The following is a 25,811-nucleotide window of genomic DNA, read 5'->3' on the forward strand; positions in this document are numbered from 1 at the left end:
GTTTGGGTGAAAAAATATTTGCTGAGATTTCTGGAGATTCGTAATTTTTGGAAGCTTGGCAACCACTTTCCATGAAAGTGTTTCTCGCCAGTCACTGCTTAGGACTACATCAAGAGGAAACAAGTCATAGAGATAAAACATGAAACTACTTTATTGTGTCAAGTTTCAAGAAGCTAGCACAAACCGTGTTGGATTTAGAGTTCCAAATACATCTATCAATATAGGAGAAAACAGAGTGAAACCTAAAAATTGAAAATGTTAGTAGAAACGAACGCTTCAACATAGAAGAATGAAATTTGGGGAACCAAGTTGGCTTAGTGTACTGATCATTACCTGAAAGTATCATCCAGTTTGGGTGAAAAAATACTTGCTGAGATTTCTGGAGATTCGTAATTTTAGGAAGCTTGGCAACCCCTTTCCATGAAAGTGTTTCTCGCCAGTCACTGCTTAGGGCTACATCAAGAGGAAACAACACATAGATATAGAACGTGAAACTGCCTTATTTTGTCAAGTTTCAAGAAGCTAGCACAAACCGTGTTGGATTTACAGTTCCAAATCCATCTATCAATATAGGAGAAAACAGAGTGAAACCTAAAAATTCAAACTGTTACTGGAAATGAACGCTTCACCATAGAAGAACGAAATTTGGGGAACCAAGTCGGCTTAGTGTACTGATCATTACCTGAAAGTATGATCCAGTTTGGGTGCAGAAATATTTGCTGTGATTTCTGGAGATGCGTAGTTTTTGGAAGCTTGGCAACCCCTTTCTATGAAAGTGTTTCTCGCCAGTCACTGCTTAGGGCTACTTCAAGAGGAAACAAAACATAGAGATAGAACGTGAAACTGCTTTATTTTGTCTAGTTTCAAGAAGCTAGCACCAACCGTGTTGGATTTAGAGTTCCAAATACATCTATCAATATAGGAGAAAACAGAGTGAAACCTAAAAATTCAAACTGTTACTGGAAATGAACGCTTCAACATAGAAGAACAAAATTTGGGGAACCAAGTCGGCTTACTGTACTGACCATTACCTGAAAGTATCATCCAGTTTGGGTGAAAAAATATTTGCTGAGATTTCTGGAGATTCGTAATTTTTGGAAGCTTGGGAACCCCTTTCCATGAAAGTGTTTCTCGCCAGTCACTGCTTAGGGATACATCAAGAGGAAAGAAAAGATAGAGATAGAACCTGAAACTACTTTATTGTGTCAAGTTTCAAGAAGCTAGCACAAACCGTGTTGGATTTAGAGTTCCAAATACATCTATCAATATAGGAGAAAACAGAGTGAAACCTAAAAATTGAAACTGTTAGTAGAAACGAACGCTTCAACATAGAAGAATGAAATTTGGGGAACCAAGTTGGCTTATTGTACTGATCATTACCTGAAAGTATCATCCAGTTTGGGTGAAAAAATACTTGCTGAGATTTCTGGAGATTCGTAATTTTAGGAAGCTTGGCAACCCCTTTCCATGAAAGTGTTTCCGCCAGTCACTGCTTAGGGCTACTTCAAGAGGAAACAACACATAGAGATAGAACGTGAAACTCTTTATTTTGTCAAGTTTCAAGAAGCTAGCACAAACCGTGTTGGATTTAGAGTTCCAAATACATCTATCAATATAGGAGAAAACAGAGTGAAACCTAAAAATTCAAACTGTTACTGGAAATGAACGCTTCACCATTGAAGAACGAAATTTGGGGAACCAAGTTGGATTAGTGTACTGATCATTACCTGAAAGTATCATCCAGTTTGGGTGAAAAAATATTTGCTGAGATTTCTGGAGATTCGTAATTTTTGTAAGCTTGGCAACCCCTTTCCATGAAAGTGTTTCTCGACAGTCACTGCTTAGGGCTACATCAAGAGGAAACAAAACATAGAGATAGAACGTGAAACTGCTTTATTTTGTCAAGTTTCAAGAAGCTAGCACAAACCGTGTTGGATTTAGAGTTCCAAATACATCTATCAATATAGGAGAAAACAGAGTGAAACCTAAAAATTCAAACTGTTAGTAGAAACGAACGCTTCAACATAGAAGAATGAAATTTGGAGAACCAAGTTGGCTTAGTGTACTGATCATTACCTATAAGTATCATCCAGTTTTGGTGAAAAAATACTTGCTGAGATTTCTGGAGATTCGTAAATTTAGGAAGCTTGGCAACCCCTTTCCATGAAAGTGTTTCTCGCCAGTCACTGCATAGGATTACTTCAAGAGGAAAGAACACATAGAGATAGAACGTGAAACTACTTTATTTTGTCAAGTTTCAAGAAGCTAGCACAAACTGTGTTGGATTTAGAGTTCCAAATACATCTATCAATATAGGAGAAAACAGAGTGAAACCTAAATATTCAAACTGTTAGTAGAAACGAACGCTTCAACATAGAAGAATGAAATTTGGGGAACTAAGTTGGCTTAGTGTACTGATCATTACCTGAAAGTATCATCCAGTTTGGGTGAAAAAATACTTGCTGAGATTTCTGGAGATTCGTAATTTTAGGAAGCTTGGCAACCCCTTTCCATGAAAGTGTTTCCGCCAGTCACTGCTTAGGGCTAATTCAAGAGGAAACAACACATATAGATAGAACGTGAAACTGCTTTATTTTGTCAAGTTTCAAGAAGCTAGCACAAACCGTGTTGGATTTAGAGTTCCAAATACATCTATCAATATAGGAGAAAACAGAGTGAAACCTAAAAATTCAAACTGTTACTGGAAATGAACGCTTCAACATAGAAGAATGAAATTTGGGGAACCAATTTGGCTTATTGTACTGATCATTACCTGAAAGTATCATCCAGTTTGGGTGAAAAAATACTTTCTGAGATTTCTGGAGATTCGTAATTTTAGGAAGCTTGGCAACCACTTTCCATGAAAGTGTTTCTCGCCAGTCACTGCTTAGGACTACATCAAGAGGAAACAAGTCATAGAGATAAAACATGAAACTACTTTATTGTGTCAAGTTTCAAGAAGCTAGCACAAACCGTGTTGGATTTAGAGTTCCAAATACATCTATCAATATAGGAGAAAACAGAGTGAAACCTAAATATTCAAACTGTTAGTAGAAACGAACGCTTCAACATAGAAGAATGAAATTTGCGGAACTAAGTTGGCTTAGTGTACTGATCATTACCTGAAAGTATCATCCAGTTTGGGTGAAAAAATACTTGCTGAGATTTCTGGAGATTCGTAATTTTAGGAAGCTTGGCAACCCCTTTCCATGAAAGTGTTTCTCGCCAGTCAATGCATAGGGCTACTTCAAGAGGAAAGAACACATAGAGATAGAACGTGAAACTGCTTTATTTTTTCAAGTTTCAAGATGCTAGCACAAACTGTGTTGGATTTAGAGTTCCAAATACATCTATCAATATAGGAGAAAACAGAGTGAAACCTAAAAATTCAAACTGTTACTGGAAATGAACGCTTCAACATAGAACAACGAAATTTGGGGAACCAAGTCAGCTTAGTGTACTGATCATTACCTGAAAGTATCATCCAGTTTGGGAGAAAAATTATTTGCTGAGATTTCTGGAGATTCGTAATTTTTGGAAGCTTGGCAACCCCTTTCCATGAAAGTGTTTCTCGCCAGTCACGGCTTAGGGCTACATCAAGAGGAAACAAAACATAGAGATAGAACGTGAAACTGCTTTATTTTTTCAAGATTCAAGAAGCTAGCACAAACCGTGTTGGATTTAGAGTTCCAAATACATCTATCAATATAGGAGAAAACAGAGTGAAACCTAAAAATTCAAACTGTTAGTAGAAACGAACGCTTCAACATAGAAGAATGAAATTTGGGGAACTAAGTTGGCTTAGTGTACTGATCATTACCTGAAAGTATCATCCAGTTTGGGTGAAAAAATACTTGCTGAGATTTCTGGAGATTCGTAATTTTAGGAAGCTTGGCAACCCCTTTCCATGAAAGTGTTTCTCGCCAGTCACTGCATAGGGCTACTTCAAGAGGAAAGAACACATAGAGATAGAACGTGAAACTGCTTTATTTTGTCAAGTTTCAAGAAGCTAGCACAAACCGTGTTGGATTTACAGTTCCAAATACATCTATCAATATAGGAGAAAACAGAGTGAAACCTAAAAATTCAAACTGTTACTGGAAATGAACGCTTCACCATTGAAGAACGAAATTTGGGGAACCAACTTGGATTAGTGTACTGATCATTACCTGAAAGTATCATCCAGTTTGGGTGAAAAAATATTTGCTGAGATTTCTGGAGATTCGTAATTTTTGGAAACTTGGCAACCCCTTTCCATGAAAGTGTTTCTCGACAGTCACTGCTTAGGGCTACATCAAGAGGAAACAAAACATAGAGAGAGAAAATGAAACTGCTTTATTTTGTCAAGTTTCAAGAAGCTAGCACAAACAGTGTTGGATTTAGAGTTCCAAATACATCTATCAATTTAGGAGAAAACAGAGTGAAACCTAAAAATTCAAACTGTTAGTAGAAACGAACGCTTCAACATAGAAGAATGAAATTTGGAGAACCAAGTTGGCTTAGTGTACTGATCATTACCTGTAAGTATCATCCAGTTTTGGTGAAAAAATACTTGCTGAGATTTCTGGAGATTCGTAATTTTAGGAAGCTTGGCAACCCCTTTCCATGAAAGTGTTTCTCGCCAGTCACTGCATAGGGCTACTTCAAGAGGAAAGAACACATAGAGATAGAACGTGAAACTACTTCATTTTGTCAAGTTTCAAGAAGCTAGCACAAACCGTGTTGGATTTAGAGTTCCAAATACATCTATCAATATAGGAGAAAACAGAGTGAAACCTAAAAATTCAAACTGTTACTGGAAATGAACGCTTCAACATAGAAGAACGAAATTTGGGGAACCAACTCGGCTTAGTGTACTGATCATTACCTGAAAGTATCATCCAGTTTGGGTGAAAAAATATTTGCTGTGATTTCTGGAGATTCGTAGTTTTTGGAAGCTTGACAACCCCTTTCCAAGAAAGTGTTTCTCGCCATTCACTGCTTAGGGCTACATCAAGAGGAAACAACACATAGATATAGAACGTGAAACTGCTTTATTTTGTCAAGTTTCAAGAAGCTAGCACAAACCGTGTTGGATTTACAGTTCCAAATCCATTTATCAATATAGGAGAAAACAGAGTGAAACCTAAAAATTCAAACTGTTACTGGAAATGAACGCTTCAACATAGAAGAACGAAATTTGGGGAACCAAGTCGGCTTAGTGTACTGATCATTACCTGAAAGTATCATCCAGTTTGTGTGCAGAAAGATTTGCTGTGATTTCTGGAGATGCGTAGTTTTTGGAAGCTTGGCAACCCCTTTCTATGAAAGTGTTTCTCGCCAGTCACTGCTTAGGGCTACTTCAAGAGGAAACAAAACATAGTGATAGAACGTGAAACTGCTTTATTTTGTCAAGTTTCAAGAAGCTAGCACAAACCGTGTTGGATTTAGAGTTCCAAATACATCTATCAATATAGGAGAAAACAGAGTGAAACCTAAAAATTCAAACTGTTACTGGAAATGTACGCTTCAACATAGAAGAACGAAATTTGGGGAACCAAGTCGGCTTAGTGTACTGATCATTACCTGAAAGTATCATCCAGTTTGGGTGAAAAAATATTTGCTGAGATTTCTGGAGATTCGTAATTTTTGGAAGCTTGGCAACCCCTTTTCATGAAAGTGTTTCTCGCCAGTCACTGCTTAGGGCTACATCAAGAGGAAAAAAAAACATAGAGAAAGAACGTGAAACTGCTTTGTTTTGTCAAGTTTCAAGAAGCTAGCACAAACCATGTTGGATTTAGAGTTCCAAATACATTTATCAATATAGGAGAAAACAGAGTGAAACCTAAATTTTAAACTGTTACTGGAAATGAACGCTTCACCATAGAAGAACGAAATTTGGGGAACCAAGTCGGCTTAGTGTTCTGACCATTACCTGAAAGTATCATCCAGTTTGGGTGAAAAAATATTTGCTGAGATTTCTGGAGATTCGCAATTTTTGGAAGCTTGGGAACCTCTTTCCATGACAGTGTTTCTCGCCAGTCACTGCTTAGGGCTACATCAAGAGGAAACAAAACATTGAGATAGAACGTGAAACTGCTTTATTTTGTCAAGTTTCAAGAAGCTAGCACAAACCGTGTTGGATTTAGAGTTCCAAATACATCTATCAATATAAGAGAAAACAGAGTGAAACCTAAAAATTCAAACTGTTACTGGAAATGAACGCTTCAACATAGAAGAACGAAATTTCGGGAACCAAGTCGGCTTAGTGTACTGATCATTACCTGAAAGTATCATCCAGTTTGGGTGAAAAAATATTTTCTGAGATTTCTGGAGATTCGTAATTTTTGGAAGCTTGGCAACCCCTTTCCATGAAAGTGTTTCTCGCCAGTCACTGCTTAGGGATACATCAAGAGGAAAGAAAAGATAGAGATAGAACCTGAAACTACTTTATTGTGTCAAGTTTCAAGAAGCTAGCACAAACCGTGTTGGATTTAGAGTTCCAAATACATCTATCAATATAGGAGAAAACAGAGTGAAACCTAAAAATTGAAACTGTTAGTAGAAACGAACGCTTCAACATAGAAGAATGAAATTTGGGGAACCAAGTTGGCTTATTGTACTGATCATTACCTGAAAGTATCATCCAGTTTGGGTGAAAAAATACTTGCTGAGATTTCTGGAGATTCGTAATTTTAGGAAGCTTGGCAACCCCTTTCCATGAAAGTGTTTCCGCCAGTCACTGCTTAGGGCTACTTCAAGAGGAAACAACCCATAGAGATAGAATGTGAAACTGCTTTATTTTGTCAAGTTTCAAGAAGCTAGCACAAAGCGTGTTGGATTTAGAGTTCCAAATACATCTATCAATATAGGAGAAAACAGAGTGAAACCTAAAAATTCAAACTGTTAGTAGAAACGAACGCTTCAACATAGAAGAATGAAATTTGGAGAACCAAGTTGGCTTAGTGTACTGATCATTACCTGTAAGTATCATCCAGTTTTGGTGAAAAAATACTTGCTGAGATTTCTGGAGATTCGTAATTTTAGGAAGCTTGGCAACCCCTTTCCATGAAAGTGTTTCTCGCCAGTCACTGCATAGGGCTACTTCAAGAGGAAAGAACACATAGAGATAGAACGTGAAACTACTTTATTTTGTCAAGTTTCAAGAAGCTACCACAAACCGTGTTGGATTTAGAGTTCCAAATACATCTATCAATATAGGAGAAAACAGAGTGAAACCTAAAAATTCAAACTGTTACTGGAAATGAACGCTTCAACATAGAAGAACGAAATTAGGGAACCAACTCGGCTTAGTGTACTGATCATTACCTGAAAGTATCATCCAGTTTGGGTGAAAAAATATTTGCTGTGATTTCTGGAGATTCGTAGTTTTTGGAAGCTTGACAACCCCTTTCTATGAAAGTGTTTCTCGCCAGTCACTGCTTAGGGCTACATCAAGAGGAAACAACACATAGATATAGAACGTGAAACTGCCTTATTTTGTCAAGTTTCAAGAAGCTAGCACAAACCGTGTTGGATTTACAGTTCCAAATCCATCTATCAATATAGGAGAAAACAGAGTGAAACCTAAAAATTCAAACTGTTACTGGAAATGAACGCTTCACCATAGAAGAACGAAATTTGGGGAACCAAGTCGGCTTAGTGTACTGATCATTACCTGAAAGTATGATCCAGTTTGGGTGCAGAAATATTTGCTGTGATTTCTGGAGATGCGTAGTTTTTGGAAGCTTGGCAACCCCTTTCTATGAAAGTGTTTCTCGCCAGTCACTGCTTAGGGCTACTTCAAGAGGAAACAAAACATAGAGATAGAACGTGAAACTGCTTTATTTTGTCTAGTTTCAAGAAGCTAGCACCAACCGTGTTGGATTTAGAGTTCCAAATACATCTATCAATATAGGAGAAAACAGAGTGAAACCTAAAAATTCAAACTGTTACTGGAAATGAACGCTTCAACATAGAAGAACAAAATTTGGGGAACCAAGTCGGCTTACTGTACTGACCATTACCTGAAAGTATCATCCAGTTTGGGTGAAAAAATATTTGCTGAGATTTCTGGAGATTCGTAATTTTTGGAAGCTTGGGAACCCCTTTCCATGAAAGTGTTTCTCGCCAGTCACTGCTTAGGGATACATCAAGAGGAAAGAAAAGATAGAGATAGAACCTGAAACTACTTTATTGTGTCAAGTTTCAAGAAGCTAGCACAAACCGTGTTGGATTTAGAGTTCCAAATACATCTATCAATATAGGAGAAAACAGAGTGAAACCTAAAAATTGAAACTGTTAGTAGAAACGAACGCTTCAACATAGAAGAATGAAATTTGGGGAACCAAGTTGGCTTATTGTACTGATCATTACCTGAAAGTATCATCCAGTTTGGGTGAAAAAATACTTGCTGAGATTTCTGGAGATTCGTAATTTTAGGAAGCTTGGCAACCCCTTTCCATGAAAGTGTTTCCGCCAGTCACTGCTTAGGGCTACTTCAAGAGGAAACAACACATAGAGATAGAACGTGAAACTCTTTATTTTGTCAAGTTTCAAGAAGCTAGCACAAACCGTGTTGGATTTAGAGTTCCAAATACATCTATCAATATAGGAGAAAACAGAGTGAAACCTAAAAATTCAAACTGTTACTGGAAATGAACGCTTCACCATTGAAGAACGAAATTTGGGGAACCAAGTTGGATTAGTGTACTGATCATTACCTGAAAGTATCATCCAGTTTGGGTGAAAAAATATTTGCTGAGATTTCTGGAGATTCGTAATTTTTGTAAGCTTGGCAACCCCTTTCCATGAAAGTGTTTCTCGACAGTCACTGCTTAGGGCTACATCAAGAGGAAACAAAACATAGAGATAGAACGTGAAACTGCTTTATTTTGTCAAGTTTCAAGAAGCTAGCACAAACCGTGTTGGATTTAGAGTTCCAAATACATCTATCAATATAGGAGAAAACAGAGTGAAACCTAAAAATTCAAACTGTTAGTAGAAACGAACGCTTCAACATAGAAGAATGAAATTTGGAGAACCAAGTTGGCTTAGTGTACTGATCATTACCTATAAGTATCATCCAGTTTTGGTGAAAAAATACTTGCTGAGATTTCTGGAGATTCGTAAATTTAGGAAGCTTGGCAACCCCTTTCCATGAAAGTGTTTCTCGCCAGTCACTGCATAGGATTACTTCAAGAGGAAAGAACACATAGAGATAGAACGTGAAACTACTTTATTTTGTCAAGTTTCAAGAAGCTAGCACAAACTGTGTTGGATTTAGAGTTCCAAATACATCTATCAATATAGGAGAAAACAGAGTGAAACCTAAATATTCAAACTGTTAGTAGAAACGAACGCTTCAACATAGAAGAATGAAATTTGGGGAACTAAGTTGGCTTAGTGTACTGATCATTACCTGAAAGTATCATCCAGTTTGGGTGAAAAAATACTTGCTGAGATTTCTGGAGATTCGTAATTTTAGGAAGCTTGGCAACCCCTTTCCATGAAAGTGTTTCCGCCAGTCACTGCTTAGGGCTAATTCAAGAGGAAACAACACATATAGATAGAACGTGAAACTGCTTTATTTTGTCAAGTTTCAAGAAGCTAGCACAAACCGTGTTGGATTTAGAGTTCCAAATACATCTATCAATATAGGAGAAAACAGAGTGAAACCTAAAAATTCAAACTGTTACTGGAAATGAACGCTTCAACATAGAAGAATGAAATTTGGGGAACCAAGTTGGCTTATTGTACTGATCATTACCTGAAAGTATCATCCAGTTTGGGTGAAAAAATACTTTCTGAGATTTCTGGAGATTCGTAATTTTAGGAAGCTTGGCAACCACTTTCCATGAAAGTGTTTCTCGCCAGTCACTGCTTAGGACTACATCAAGAGGAAACAAGTCATAGAGATAAAACATGAAACTACTTTATTGTGTCAAGTTTCAAGAAGCTAGCACAAACCGTGTTGGATTTAGAGTTCCAAATACATCTATCAATATAGGAGAAAACAGAGTGAAACCTAAATATTCAAACTGTTAGTAGAAACGAACGCTTCAACATAGAAGAATGAAATTTGCGGAACTAAGTTGGCTTAGTGTACTGATCATTACCTGAAAGTATCATCCAGTTTGGGTGAAAAAATACTTGCTGAGATTTCTGGAGATTCGTAATTTTAGGAAGCTTGGCAACCCCTTTCCATGAAAGTGTTTCTCGCCAGTCAATGCATAGGGCTACTTCAAGAGGAAAGAACACATAGAGATAGAACGTGAAACTGCTTTATTTTGTCAAGTTTCAAGAAGCTAGCACAAACCGTGTTGGATTTACAGTTCCAAATACATCTATCAATATAGGAGAAAACAGAGTGAAACCTAAAAATTCAAACTGTTACTGGAAATGAACGCTTCACCATTGAAGAACGAAATTTGGGGAACCAACTTGGATTAGTGTACTGATCATTACCTGAAAGTATCATCCAGTTTGGGTGAAAAAATATTTGCTGAGATTTCTGGAGATTCGTAATTTTTGGAAACTTGGCAACCCCTTTCCATGAAAGTGTTTCTCGACAGTCACTGCTTAGGGCTACATCAAGAGGAAACAAAACATAGAGAGAGAAAATGAAACTGCTTTATTTTGTCAAGTTTCAAGAAGCTAGCACAAACAGTGTTGGATTTAGAGTTCCAAATACATCTATCAATTTAGGAGAAAACAGAGTGAAACCTAAAAATTCAAACTGTTAGTAGAAACGAACGCTTCAACATAGAAGAATGAAATTTGGAGAACCAAGTTGGCTTAGTGTACTGATCATTACCTGTAAGTATCATCCAGTTTTGGTGAAAAAATACTTGCTGAGATTTCTGGAGATTCGTAATTTTAGGAAGCTTGGCAACCCCTTTCCATGAAAGTGTTTCTCGCCAGTCACTGCATAGGGCTACTTCAAGAGGAAAGAACACATAGAGATAGAACGTGAAACTACTTCATTTTGTCAAGTTTCAAGAAGCTAGCACAAACCGTGTTGGATTTAGAGTTCCAAATACATCTATCAATATAGGAGAAAACAGAGTGAATCCTAAAAATTCAAACTGTTACTGGAAATGAACGCTTCAACATAGAAGAACGAAATTTGGGGAACCAACTCGGCTTAGTGTACTGATCATTACCTGAAAGTATCATCCAGTTTGGGTGAAAAAATATTTGCTGTGATTTCTGGAGATTCGTAGTTTTTGGAAGCTTGACAACCCCTTTCCAAGAAAGTGTTTCTCGCCATTCACTGCTTAGGGCTACATCAAGAGGAAACAACACATAGATATAGAACGTGAAACTGCTTTATTTTGTCAAGTTTCAAGAAGCTAGCACAAACCGTGTTGGATTTACAGTTCCAAATCCATTTATCAATATAGGAGAAAACAGAGTGAAACCTAAAAATTCAAACTGTTACTGGAAATGAACGCTTCAACATAGAAGAACGAAATTTGGGGAACCAAGTCGGCTTAGTGTACTGATCATTACCTGAAAGTATCATCCAGTTTGTGTGCAGAAAGATTTGCTGTGATTTCTGGAGATGCGTAGTTTTTGGAAGCTTGGCAACCCCTTTCTATGAAAGTGTTTCTCGCCAGTCACTGCTTAGGGCTACTTCAAGAGGAAACAAAACATAGTGATAGAACGTGAAACTGCTTTATTTTGTCAAGTTTCAAGAAGCTAGCACAAACCGTGTTGGATTTAGAGTTCCAAATACATCTATCAATATAGGAGAAAACAGAGTGAAACCTAAAAATTCAAACTGTTACTGGAAATGTACGCTTCAACATAGAAGAACGAAATTTGGGGAACCAAGTCGGCTTAGTGTACTGATCATTACCTGAAAGTATCATCCAGTTTGGGTGAAAAAATATTTGCTGAGATTTCTGGAGATTCGTAATTTTTGGAAGCTTGGCAACCCCTTTTCATGAAAGTGTTTCTCGCCAGTCACTGCTTAGGGCTACATCAAGAGGAAAAAAAAACATAGAGAAAGAACGTGAAACTGCTTTGTTTTGTCAAGTTTCAAGAAGCTAGCACAAACCATGTTGGATTTAGAGTTCCAAATACATTTATCAATATAGGAGAAAACAGAGTGAAACCTAAATTTTAAACTGTTACTGGAAATGAACGCTTCACCATAGAAGAACGAAATTTGGGGAACCAAGTCGGCTTAGTGTTCTGACCATTACCTGAAAGTATCATCCAGTTTGGGTGAAAAAATATTTGCTGAGATTTCTGGAGATTCGCAATTTTTGGAAGCTTGGGAACCTCTTTCCATGACAGTGTTTCTCGCCAGTCACTGCTTAGGGCTACATCAAGAGGAAACAAAACATTGAGATAGAACGTGAAACTGCTTTATTTTGTCAAGTTTCAAGAAGCTAGCACAAACCGTGTTGGATTTAGAGTTCCAAATACATCTATCAATATAAGAGAAAACAGAGTGAAACCTAAAAATTCAAACTGTTACTGGAAATGAACGCTTCAACATAGAAGAACGAAATTTCGGGAACCAAGTCGGCTTAGTGTACTGATCATTACCTGAAAGTATCATCCAGTTTGGGTGAAAAAATATTTTCTGAGATTTCTGGAGATTCGTAATTTTTGGAAGCTTGGCAACCCCTTTCCATGAAAGTGTTTCTCGCCAGTCACTGCTTAGGGATACATCAAGAGGAAAGAAAAGATAGAGATAGAACCTGAAACTACTTTATTGTGTCAAGTTTCAAGAAGCTAGCACAAACCGTGTTGGATTTAGAGTTCCAAATACATCTATCAATATAGGAGAAAACAGAGTGAAACCTAAAAATTGAAACTGTTAGTAGAAACGAACGCTTCAACATAGAAGAATGAAATTTGGGGAACCAAGTTGGCTTATTGTACTGATCATTACCTGAAAGTATCATCCAGTTTGGGTGAAAAAATACTTGCTGAGATTTCTGGAGATTCGTAATTTTAGGAAGCTTGGCAACCCCTTTCCATGAAAGTGTTTCCGCCAGTCACTGCTTAGGGCTACTTCAAGAGGAAACAACCCATAGAGATAGAATGTGAAACTGCTTTATTTTGTCAAGTTTCAAGAAGCTAGCACAAAGCGTGTTGGATTTAGAGTTCCAAATACATCTATCAATATAGGAGAAAACAGAGTGAAACCTAAAAATTCAAACTGTTAGTAGAAACGAACGCTTCAACATAGAAGAATGAAATTTGGAGAACCAAGTTGGCTTAGTGTACTGATCATTACCTGTAAGTATCATCCAGTTTTGGTGAAAAAATACTTGCTGAGATTTCTGGAGATTCGTAATTTTAGGAAGCTTGGCAACCCCTTTCCATGAAAGTGTTTCTCGCCAGTCACTGCATAGGGCTACTTCAAGAGGAAAGAACACATAGAGATAGAACGTGAAACTACTTTATTTTGTCAAGTTTCAAGAAGCTACCACAAACCGTGTTGGATTTAGAGTTCCAAATACATCTATCAATATAGGAGAAAACAGAGTGAAACCTAAAAATTCAAACTGTTACTGGAAATGAACGCTTCAACATAGAAGAACGAAATTAGGGAACCAACTCGGCTTAGTGTACTGATCATTACCTGAAAGTATCATCCAGTTTGGGTGAAAAAATATTTGCTGTGATTTCTGGAGATTCGTAGTTTTTGGAAGCTTGACAACCCCTTTCTATGAAAGTGTTTCTCGCCAGTCACTGCTTAGGGCTACATCAAGAGGAAACAACACATAGATATAGAACGTGAAACTGCCTTATTTTGTCAAGTTTCAAGAAGCTAGCACAAACCGTGTTGGATTTACAGTTCCAAATCCATCTATCAATATAGGAGAAAACAGAGTGAAACCTAAAAATTCAAACTGTTACTGGAAATGAACGCTTCAACATAGAAGAACGAAATTTGGGGAACCAAGTCGGCTTAGTGTACTGATCATTACCTGAAAGTATCATCCAGTTTGGGTGCAGAAATATTTGCTGTGATTTCTGGAGATGCGTAGTTTTTGGAAGCTTGGCAACCCCTTTCTATGAAAGTGTTTCTCGCCAGTCACTGCTTAGGGCTACTTCAAGAGGAAACAAAACATAGAGATAGAACGTGAAACTGCTTTATTTTGTCTAGTTTCAAGAAGCTAGCACAAACCGTGTTGGATTTAGAGTTCCAAATACATCTATCAATATAGGAGAAAACAGAGTGAAACCTAAAAATTCAAACTGTTACTGGAAATGAACGCTTCAACATAGAAGAACAAAATTTGGGGAACCAAGTCGGCTTACTGTACTGACCATTACCTGAAAGTATCATCCAGTTTGGGTGAAAAAATATTTGCTGAGATTTCTGGAGATTCGTAATTTTTGGAAGCTTGGGAACCCCTTTCCATGAAAGTGTTTCTCGCCAGTCACTGCTTAGGGCTACATCAAGAGGAAACAAAACATAGAGATAGAACGTGAAACTGCTTTATTTTGTCAAGTTTCAAGAAGCTAGCACAAACCGTGTTGGATTTAGAGTTCCAAATACATCTATCAATATAGGAGAAAACAGAGTGAAACCTAAAAATTCAAACTGTTACTGGAAATGAACGCTTCAACATAGAAGAACGAAATTTGGGGAACCAAGTCGGCTTAGTGTACTGATCATTACCTGAAAGTATCATCCAGTTTGGGTGAAAAAATATTTGCTGAGATTTCTGGAGATTCGTAATTTTTGGAAGCTTGGGAACCCATTTCCATGAAAGTGTTTCTCGCCAGTCACTGCTTAGGGATACATCAAGAGGAAAGAAAAGATAGAGATAGAACCTGAAACTACTTTATTGTGTCAAGTTTCAAGAAGCTAGCACAAACCGTGTTGGATTTAGAGTTCCAAATACATCTATCAATATAGGAGAAAACAGAGTGAAACCTAAAAATTGAAACTGTTAGTAGAAACGAACGCTTCAACATAGAAGAATGAAATTTGGGGAACCAAGTTGGCTTATTGTACTGATCATTACCTGTAAGTATCATCCTGTTTGGGTGAAAAAATACTTGCTGAGATTTCTGGAGATTCGTAATTTTAGGAAGCTTGGCAACCCCTTTCCATGAAAGTGTTTCTCGCCAGTCACTGCTTAGGGCTACATCAAGAGGAAACAAAACATAGAGATAGAACGTGAAACTGCTTTATTTTGTCAAGTTTCAAGAAGCTAGCACAAACCGTGTTGGATTTAGAGTTCCAAATACATCTATCAATATAGGAGAAAGCAGAGTGAAACCTAAAAATTCAAACTGTTACTGGAAATGAACGCTTCAACATAGAAGAACGAAATTTGGGGAACCAAGTCGGTTTAGTGTACTGATCATTACCTGAAAGTGTCATCCAGTTTGGGTGAAAAAATATTTGCTGAGATTTCTGGAGATTCGTAATTTTTGGAAGCTTGGGAACCCCTTTCCATGAAAGTGTTTCTCGCCAGTCACTGCTTAGGGATACATCAAGAGGAAACAAAACACAGAGATAGAACCTGAAACTACTTTATTGTGTCAAGTTTCAAGAAGCTAGCACAAACCGTGTTGGATTTAGAGTTCCAAATACATCTATCAATATAGGAGAAAACAGAGTGAAACCTAAAAATTGAAAATGTTAGTAGAAACGAACGCTTCAACATAGAAGAATGAAATTTGGGGAACCAAGTTGGCTTATTGTACTGATCATTACCTGAAAGTATCATCCAGTTTGGGTGAAAAAATACTTTCTGAGATTTCTGGAGATTCGTAATTTTAGGAAGCTTGGCAACCCCTTTCCATGAAAGTGTTTCCGCCAGTCACTGCTTAGGGCTACTTCAAGAGGAAACAACACATAGAGATAGAATGTGAAACTGCTTTATTTTGTCAAGTTTCAAGAAGCTAGCACAAACCGTGTTGGATTTAGAGTTCCAAATACATCTATCAATATAGGAGAAAACAGAGTGAAACCTAAAAATTCAAACTGTTAGTAGAAACGAACGCTTCAAAATAGAAGAATGAAATTTGGAGAACCAAGTTGGCTTAGTGTACTGATCATTACCTGTAAGTATCATCCAGTTTTGGTGAAAAAATACTTGCTGAGATTTCTGGAGATTCGTAATTTTAGGAAGCTTGGCAACCCCTTTCCATGAAAGTGTTTCTCGCCAGTCACTGCATAGGGCTACTTCAAGAGGAAAGAACACATAGAGATAGAACGTGAAACTACTTTATTTTGTCAAGTTTCAAGAAGCTAGCACAAACCGTGTTGGATTTAGAGTTCCAAATACATCTATCAATATAGGAGAAAACAGAGTGAAACCTAAAAATTCAAACTGTTACTGGAAATGAACGCTTCAACATAGAAGAACGAAATTTGGGGAACCAAGTCGGCTTAGTGTACTGATCATTACCTGAAAGTATCATCCAGTTTGGGTGAAAAAATATTTGCTGTGATTTCTGGAGATTCGTAGTTTTTGGAAGCTTGACAACCCCTTTCTATGAAAGTGTTTCTCGCCAGTCACTGCTTAGGGCTACATCAAGAGGAAACAACACATAGATATAGAACGTGAAACTGCTTTATTTTGTCAAGTTTCAAGAAGCTAGCACAAACCGTGTTGGATTTACAGTTCCAAATCCATCTATCAATATAGGAGAAAACAGAGTGAAACCTAAAAATTCAAACTGTTACTGGAAATGAACGCTTCAACATAGAAGAACGAAATTTGGGGAACCAAGTCGGCTTAGTGTACTGATCATTACCTGAAAGTATCATCCAGTTTGGGTGCAGAAATATTTGCTGTGATTTCTGGAGATGCGTAGTTTTTGGAAGCTTGGCAACCCCTTTCTATGAAAGTGTTTCTCGCCAGTCACTGCTTAGGGCTACTTCAAGAGGAAACAAAACATAGAGACAGAGCGTGAAACTGCTTTATTTTGTCAAGTTTCAAGAAGCTAGCACAAACCATGTTGGATTTAGAGTTCCAAATACATCTATCAATATAGGAGAAAACAGAGTGAAACCTAAAAATTCAAACTGTTACTGGAAATGTACGCTTCAACATAGAAGAACGAAATTTGGGGAACCAAGTCGGCTTAGTGTACTGATCATTACCTGAAAGTATCATCCAGTTTGGGTGAAAAAATATTTGCTGAGATTTCTGGAGATTCGTAATTTTTGGAAGCTTGGCAACCCCTTTCCATGAAAGTGTTTCTCGCCAGTCACTGCTTAGGGCTACATCAAGAGGAAAAAAAACATAGAGAAAGAACGTGAAACTGCTTTGTTTTGTCAAGTTTCAAGAAGCTAGCACAAACCGTGTTGGATTTAGAGTTCCAAATACATTTATCAATATAGGAGAAAACAGAGTGAAACCTAAAAATTTAAACTGTTACTGGAAATGAACGCTTCACCATAGAAGAACGAAATTTGGGGAACCAATTCGGCTTAGTGTACTGACCATTACCTGAAAGTATCATCCAGTTCGGGTGAAAAAATATTTGCTAAGATTTCTGGAGATTCGTAATTTTTGGAAGCTTGGGAACCCCTTTCCATGAAAGTGTTTCTCGCCAGTCACTGCTTAGGGCTACATCAAGAGGAAACAAAACATAGAGATAGAACGTGAAACTGCTTTATTTTGTCAAGTTTCAAGAAGCTAGCACAAACCGTGTTGGATTTAGAGTTCCAAATACATCTATCAATATAGGAGAAAACAGAGTGAAACCTAAAAATTGAAACTGTTAGTAGAAACGAACGCTTCAACATAGAAGAATGAAATTTGGGGAACCAAGTTGGCTTATTGTACTGATCATTACCTGAAAGTATCATCCAGTTTGGGTGAAAAAATACTTGCTGAGATTTCTGGAGATTCGTAATTTTAGAAAGCTTGGCAACCCCTTTCCATGAAAGTGTTTCCGCCAGTCACTGCTTAGGGCTACTTCAAGAGGAAACAACCCATAGAGATAGAACGTGAAACTGCTTTATTTTGTCAAGTTTCAAGAAGCTAGCACAAACCGTGTTGGATTTAGAGTTCCAAATATATCTATGAATATAGGAGAAAACAGAGTGAAACCTAAAAATTCAAACTGTTACTGGAAATGAACGCTTCACCATTGAAGAACGAAATTTGGGGAACCAACTTGGATTAGTGTACTGATCATTACCTGAAAGTATCATCCAGTTTGGGTGAAAAAATATTTGCTGAGATTTCTGGAGATTCGTAATTTTTGGAAACTTGGCAACCCCTTTCCATGAAAGTGTTTCTCGACAGTCACTGCTTAGGGCTACATCAAGAGGAAACAAAACATAGAGAGAGAAAATGAAACTGCTTTATTTTGTCAAGTTTCAAGAAGCTAGCACAAACAGTGTTGGATTTAGAGTTCCAAATACATCTAACAATTTAGGAGAAAACAGAGTGAAACCTAAAAATTCAAACTGTTAGTAGAAACGAACGCTTCAACATAGAAGAATGAAATTTGGAGAACCAAGTTGGCTTAGTGTACTGATCATTACCTGTAAGTATCATCCAGTTTTGGTGAAAAAATACTTGCTGAGATTTCTGGAGATTCGTAATTTTAGGAAGCTTGGCAACCCCTTTCCATGAAAGTGTTTCTCGCCAGTCACTGCATAGGGCTACTTCAAGAGGAAAGAACACATAGAGATAGAACGTGAAACTACTTCATTTTGTCAAGTTTCAAGAAGCTAGCACAAACCGTGTTGGATTTAGAGTTCCAAATACATCTATCAATATAGGAGAAAACAGAGTGAAACCTAAAAATTCAAACTGTTACTGGAAATGAACGCTTCAACATAGAAGAACGAAATTTGGGGAACCAACTCGGCTTAGTGTACTGATCATTACCTGAAAGTATCATCCAGTTTGGGTGAAAAAATATTTGCTGTGATTTCTGGAGATTCGTAGTTTTTGGAAGCTGGACAACCCCTTTCCAAGAAAGTGTTTCTCGCCATTCACTGCTTAGGGCTACATCAAGAGGAAACAACACATAGATATAGAACGTGAAACTGCTTTATTTTGTCAAGTTTCAAGAAGCTAGCACAAACCGTGTTGGATTTACAGTTCCAAATCCATTTATCAATATAGGAGAAAACAGAGTGAAACCTAAAAATTCAAACTGTTACTGGAAATGAACGCTTCAACATAGAAGAACGAAATTTGGGGAACCAAGTCGGCTTAGTGTACTGATCATTACCTGAAAGTATCATCCAGTTTGTGTGCAGAAATATTTGCTGTGATTTCTGGAGATGCGTAGTTTTTGGAAGCTTGGCAACCCCTTTCTATGAAAGTGTTTCTCGCCAGTCACTGCTTAGGGCTACTTCAAGAGGAAACAAAACATAGAGATAGAACGTGAAACTGCTTTATTTTGTCAAGTTTCAAGAAGCTAGCACAAACCGTGTTGGATTTAGAGTTCCAAATACATCTATCAATATAGGAGAAAACAGAGTGAAACCTAAAAATTCAAACTGTTACTGGAAATGTACGCTTCAACATAGAAGAACGAAATTTGGGGAACCAAGTTGGCTTAGTGTACTGATCATTACCTGAAAGTATCATCCAGTTTGGGTGAAAAAATATTTGCTGAGATTTCTGGAGATTCGTAATTTTTGGAAGCTTGGCAACCCCTTTTCATGAAAGTGTTTCTCGCCAGTCACTGCTTAGGGCTACATCAAGAGGAAAAAAAACATAGAGAAAGAACGTGAAACTGCTTTGTTTTGTCAAGTTTCAAGAAGCTAGCACAAACCATGTTGGATTTAGAGTTCCAAATACATTTATCAATATAGGAGAAAACAGAGTGAAACCTAAATTTTAAACTGTTACTGGAAATGAACGCTTCACCATAGAAGAACGAAATTTGGGGAACCAAGTCGGCTTAGTGTTCTGACCATTACCTGAAAGTATCATCCAGTTTGGGTGAAAAAATATTTGCTGAGATTTCTGGAGATTCGCAATTTTTGGAAGCTTGGGAACCTCTTTCCATGAAAGTGTTTCTCGCCAGTCACTGCTTAGGGCTACATCAAGAGGTAACAAAACATTGAGATAGAACGTGAAACTGCTTTATTTTGTCAAGTTTCAAGAAGCTAGCACAAACCGTGTTGGATTTAGAGTTCCAAATACATCTATCAATATAAGAGAAAACAGAGTGAAACCTAAAAATTCAAACTGTTACTGGAAATGAACGCTTCAACATAGAAGAACGAAATTTGGGGAACCAAGTCGGCTTAGTGTACTGATCATTACCTGAAAGTATCATCCAGTTTGGGTGAAAAAATATTTTCTGAGATTTCTGGAGATTCGTAATTTTTGGAAGCTTGGCAACCCCTTTCCATGAAAGTGTTTCTCGCCAGTCACTGCTTAGGGATACATCAAGAGGAAAGAAAAGATAGAGATAGAACCTGAAACTACTTTATTGTGTCAAGTTTCAAGAAGCTAGCACAAACCGTGTTGGATTTAGAGTTCCAAATACATCTATCAATATAGGAGAAAACAGAGTGAAACCTAAAAATTGAAACTGTTAGTAGAAACGAACGCTTCAACATAGAAGAATGAAATTTGGGGAACCAAGTTGGCTTATTGTACTGATCATTACCTGAAAGTATCATCCAGTTTGGGTGAAAAAATACTTGCTGAGATTTCTGGAGATTCGTAATTTTAGGAAGCTTGGCAACCCCTTTCCATGAAAGTGTTTCCGCCAGTCACTGCTTAGGGCTACTTCAAGAGGAAACAACCCATAGAGATAGAATGTGAAACTGCTTTATTTTGTCAAGTTTCAAGAAGCTAGCACAAACCGTGTTGGATTTAGAGTTCCAAATACATCTATCAATATAGGAGAAAACAGAGTGAAACCTAAAAATTCAAACTGTTAGTAGAAACGAACGCTTCAACATAGAAGAATGAAATTTGGAGAACCAAGTTGGCTTAGTGTACTGATCATTACCTGTAAGTATCATCCAGTTTTGGTGAAAAAATACTTGCTGAGATTTCTGGAGATTCGTAATTTTAGGAAGCTTGGCAACCCCTTTCCATGAAAGTGTTTCTCACCAGTCACTGCATAGGGCTACTTCAAGAGGAAAGAACACATAGAGATAGAACGTGAAACTACTTTATTTTGTCAAGTTTCAAGAAGCTACCACAAACCGTGTTGGATTTAGAGTTCCAAATACATCTATGAATATAGGAGAAAACAGAGTGAAACCTAAAAATTCAAACTGTTACTGGAAATGAACGCTTCAACATAGAAGAACGAAATTAGGGAACCAACTCGGCTTAGTGTACTGATCATTACCTGAAAGTATCATCCAGTTTGGGTGAAAAAATATTTGCTGTGATTTCTGGAGATTTGTAGTTTTTGGAAGCTTGACAACCCCTTTCTATGAAAGTGTTTCTCGCCAGTCACTGCTTAGGGCTACATCAAGAGGAAACAACACATAGATATAGAACGTGAAACTGCCTTATTTTGTCAAGTTTCAAGAAGCTAGCACAAACCGTGTTGGATTTACAGTTCCAAATCCATCTATCAATATAGGAGAAAACAGAGTGAAACCTAAAAATTCAAACTGTTACTGGAAATGAACGCTTCAACATAGAAGAACGAAATTTGGGGAACCAAGTCGGCTTAGTGTACTGATCATTACCTGAAAGTATCATCCAGTTTGGGTGCAGAAATATTTGCTGTGATTTCTGGAGATGCGTAGTTTTTGGAAGCTTGGCAACCCCTTTCTATGAAAGTGTTTCTCGCCAGTCACTGCTTAGGGCTACTTCAAGAGGAAACAAAACATAGAGATAGAACGTGAAACTGCTTTATTTTGTCTAGTTTCAAGAAGCTAGCACAAACCGTGTTGGATTTAGAGTTCCAAATACATCTATCAATATAGGAGAAAACAGAGTGAAACCTAAAAATTCAAACTGTTACTGGAAATGAACGCTTCAACATAGAAGAACAAAATTTGGGGAACCAAGTCGGCTTACTGTACTGACCATTACCTGAAAGTATCATCCAGTTTGGGTGAAAAAATATTTGCTGAGATTTCTGGAGATTCGTAATTTTTGGAAGCTTGGGAACCCCTTTCCATGAAAGTGTTTCTCGCCAGTCACTGCTTAGGTCTACATCAAGAGGAAACAAAACATAGAGATAGAACGTGAAACTGCTTTATTTTGTCAAGTTTCAAGAAGCTAGCACAAACCGTGTTGGATTTAGAGTTCCAAATACATCTATCAATATAGGAGAAAACAGAGTGAAACCTAAAAATTCAAACTGTTACTGGAAATGAACGCTTCAACATAGAAGAACGAAATTTGGGGAACCAAGTCGGCTTAGTGTACTGATCATTACCTGAAAGTATCATCCAGTTTGGGTGAAAAAATATTTGCTGAGATTTCTGGAGATTCGTAATTTTTGGAAGCTTGGGAACCCCTTTCCATGAAAGTGTTTCTCGCCAGTCACTGCTTAGGGATACATCAAGAGGAAAGAAAAGATAGAGATAGGACCTGAAACTACTTTATTGTGTCAAGTTTCAAGAAGCTAGCACAAACCGTGTTGGATTTAGAGTTCCAAATACATCTATCAATATAGGAGAAAACAGAGTGAAACCTAAAAATTGAAACTGTTACTGGAAATGAACGCTTCAACATAGAAGAACGAAATTTGGGGAACCAAGTCGGCTTAGTGTACTGATCATTACCTGAAAGTATCATCCAGTTTGTGTGCAGAAATATTTGCTGTGATTTCTGGAGATGCGTAGTTTTTGGAAGCTTGGCAACCCCTTTCTATGAAAGTGTTTCTCGCCAGTCACTGCTTAGGGCTACTTCAAGAGGAAACAAAACATAGAGATAGAACGTGACACTGCTTTATTTTGTCAAGTTTCAAGAAGCTAGCACAAACCGTGTTGGATTTACAGTTCCAAATCCATTTATCAATATAGGAGAAAACAGAGTGAAACCTAAAAATTCAAACTGTTACTGGAAATGAACGCTTCAACATAGAAGAACGAAATTTGGGGAACCAAGTCGGCTTAGTGTACTGATCATTACCTGAAAGTATCATCCAGTTTGTGTGCAGAAATATTTGCTGTGATTTCTGGAGATGCGTAGTTTTTGGAAGCTTGGCAACCCCTTTCTATGAAAGTGTTTCTCGCCAGTCACTGCTTAGGGCTACTTCAAGAGGAAACAAAACATAGAGATAGAACGTGAAACTGCTTTATTTTGTCAAGTTTCAAGAAGCTAGCACAAACCGTGTTGGATTTAGAGTTCCAAATACATCTATCAATATAGGAGAAAACAGAGTGAAACCTAAAAATTCAAACTGTTACTGGAAATGTACGCTTCAACATAGAAGAACGAAATTTGGGGAACCAAGTTGGCTTAGTGTACTGATCATTACCTGAAAGTATCATCCAGTTTGGGTGAAAAAATATTTGCTGAGATTTCTGGAGATTCGTAATTTTTGGAAGCTTGGCAACCCCTTTTCATGAAAGTGTTTCTCGCCAGTCACTGCTTAGGGCTACATCAAGAGGAAAAAAAACATAGAGAAAGAACGTGAAACTGCTTTGTTTTGTCAAGTTTCAAGAAGCTAGCACAAACCATGTTGGATTTAGAGTTCCAAATACATTTATCAATATAGGAGAAAACAGAGTGAAACCTAAATTTTAAACTGTTACTGGAAATGAACGCTTCACCATAGAAGAACGAAATTTGGGGAACCAAGTCGGCTTAGTGTTCTGACCATTACCTGAAAGTATCATCCAGTTTGGGTGAAAAAATATTTGCTGAGATTTCTGGAGATTCGCAATTTTTGGAAGCTTGGGAACCTCTTTCCATGAAAGTGTTTCTCGCCAGTCACTGCTTAGGGCTACATCAAGAGGTAACAAAACATTGAGATAGAACGTGAAACTGCTTTATTTTGTCAAGTTTCAAGAAGCTAGCACAAACCGTGTTGGATTTAGAGTTCCAAATACATCTATCAATATAAGAGAAAACAGAGTGAAACCTAAAAATTCAAACTGTTACTGGAAATGAACGCTTCAACATAGAAGAACGAAATTTGGGGAACCAAGTCGGCTTAGTGTACTGATCATTACCTGAAAGTATCATCCAGTTTGGGTGAAAAAATATTTTCTGAGATTTCTGGAGATTCGTAATTTTTGGAAGCTTGGCAACCCCTTTCCATGAAAGTGTTTCTCGCCAGTCACTGCTTAGGGATACATCAAGAGGAAAGAAAAGATAGAGATAGAACCTGAAACTACTTTATTGTGTCAAGTTTCAAGAAGCTAGCACAAACCGTGTTGGATTTAGAGTTCCAAATACATCTATCAATATAGGAGAAAACAGAGTGAAACCTAAAAATTGAAACTGTTAGTAGAAACGAACGCTTCAACATAGAAGAATGAAATTTGGGGAACCAAGTTGGCTTATTGTACTGATCATTACCTGAAAGTATCATCCAGTTTGGGTGAAAAAATACTTGCTGAGATTTCTGGAGATTCGTAATTTTAGGAAGCTTGGCAACCCCTTTCCATGAAAGTGTTTCCGCCAGTCACTGCTTAGGGCTACTTCAAGAGGAAACAACCCATAGAGATAGAATGTGAAACTGCTTTATTTTGTCAAGTTTCAAGAAGCTAGCACAAACCGTGTTGGATTTAGAGTTCCAAATACATCTATCAATATAGGAGAAAACAGAGTGAAACCTAAAAATTCAAACTGTTAGTAGAAACGAACGCTTCAACATAGAAGAATGAAATTTGGAGAACCAAGTTGGCTTAGTGTACTGATCATTACCTGTAAGTATCATCCAGTTTTGGTGAAAAAATACTTGCTGAGATTTCTGGAGATTCGTAATTTTAGGAAGCTTGGCAACCCCTTTCCATGAAAGTGTTTCTCGCCAGTCACTGCATAGGGCTACTTCAAGAGGAAAGAACACATAGAGATAGAACGTGAAACTACTTTATTTTGTCAAGTTTCAAGAAGCTACCACAAACCGTGTTGGATTTAGAGTTCCAAATACATCTATGAATATAGGAGAAAACAGAGTGAAACCTAAAAATTCAAACTGTTACTGGAAATGAACGCTTCAACATAGAAGAACGAAATTAGGGAACCAACTCGGCTTAGTGTACTGATCATTACCTGAAAGTATCATCCAGTTTGGGTGAAAAAATATTTGCTGTGATTTCTGGAGATTTGTAGTTTTTGGAAGCTTGACAACCCCTTTCTATGAAAGTGTTTCTCGCCAGTCACTGCTTAGGGCTACATCAAGAGGAAACAACACATAGATATAGAACGTGAAACTGCCTTATTTTGTCAAGTTTCAAGAAGCTAGCACAAACCGTGTTGGATTTACAGTTCCAAATCCATCTATCAATATAGGAGAAAACAGAGTGAAACCTAAAAATTCAAACTGTTACTGGAAATGAACGCTTCAACATAGAAGAACGAAATTTGGGGAACCAAGTCGGCTTAGTGTACTGATCATTACCTGAAAGTATCATCCAGTTTGGGTGCAGAAATATTTGCTGTGATTTCTGGAGATGCGTAGTTTTTGGAAGCTTGGCAACCCCTTTCTATGAAAGTGTTTCTCGCCAGTCACTGCTTAGGGCTACTTCAAGAGGAAACAAAACATAGAGATAGAACGTGAAACTGCTTTATTTTGTCTAGTTTCAAGAAGCTAGCACAAACCGTGTTGGATTTAGAGTTCCAAATACATCTATCAATATAGGAGAAAACAGAGTGAAACCTAAAAATTCAAACTGTTACTGGAAATGAACGCTTCAACATAGAAGAACAAAATTTGGGGAACCAAGTCGGCTTACTGTACTGACCATTACCTGAAAGTATCATCCAGTT

Source organism: Spermophilus citellus (genome assembly GCF_964194105.1).
Source record: "Spermophilus citellus genome assembly, chromosome: 9".
Lineage (NCBI taxonomy): Eukaryota > Metazoa > Chordata > Mammalia > Rodentia > Sciuridae > Spermophilus > Spermophilus citellus.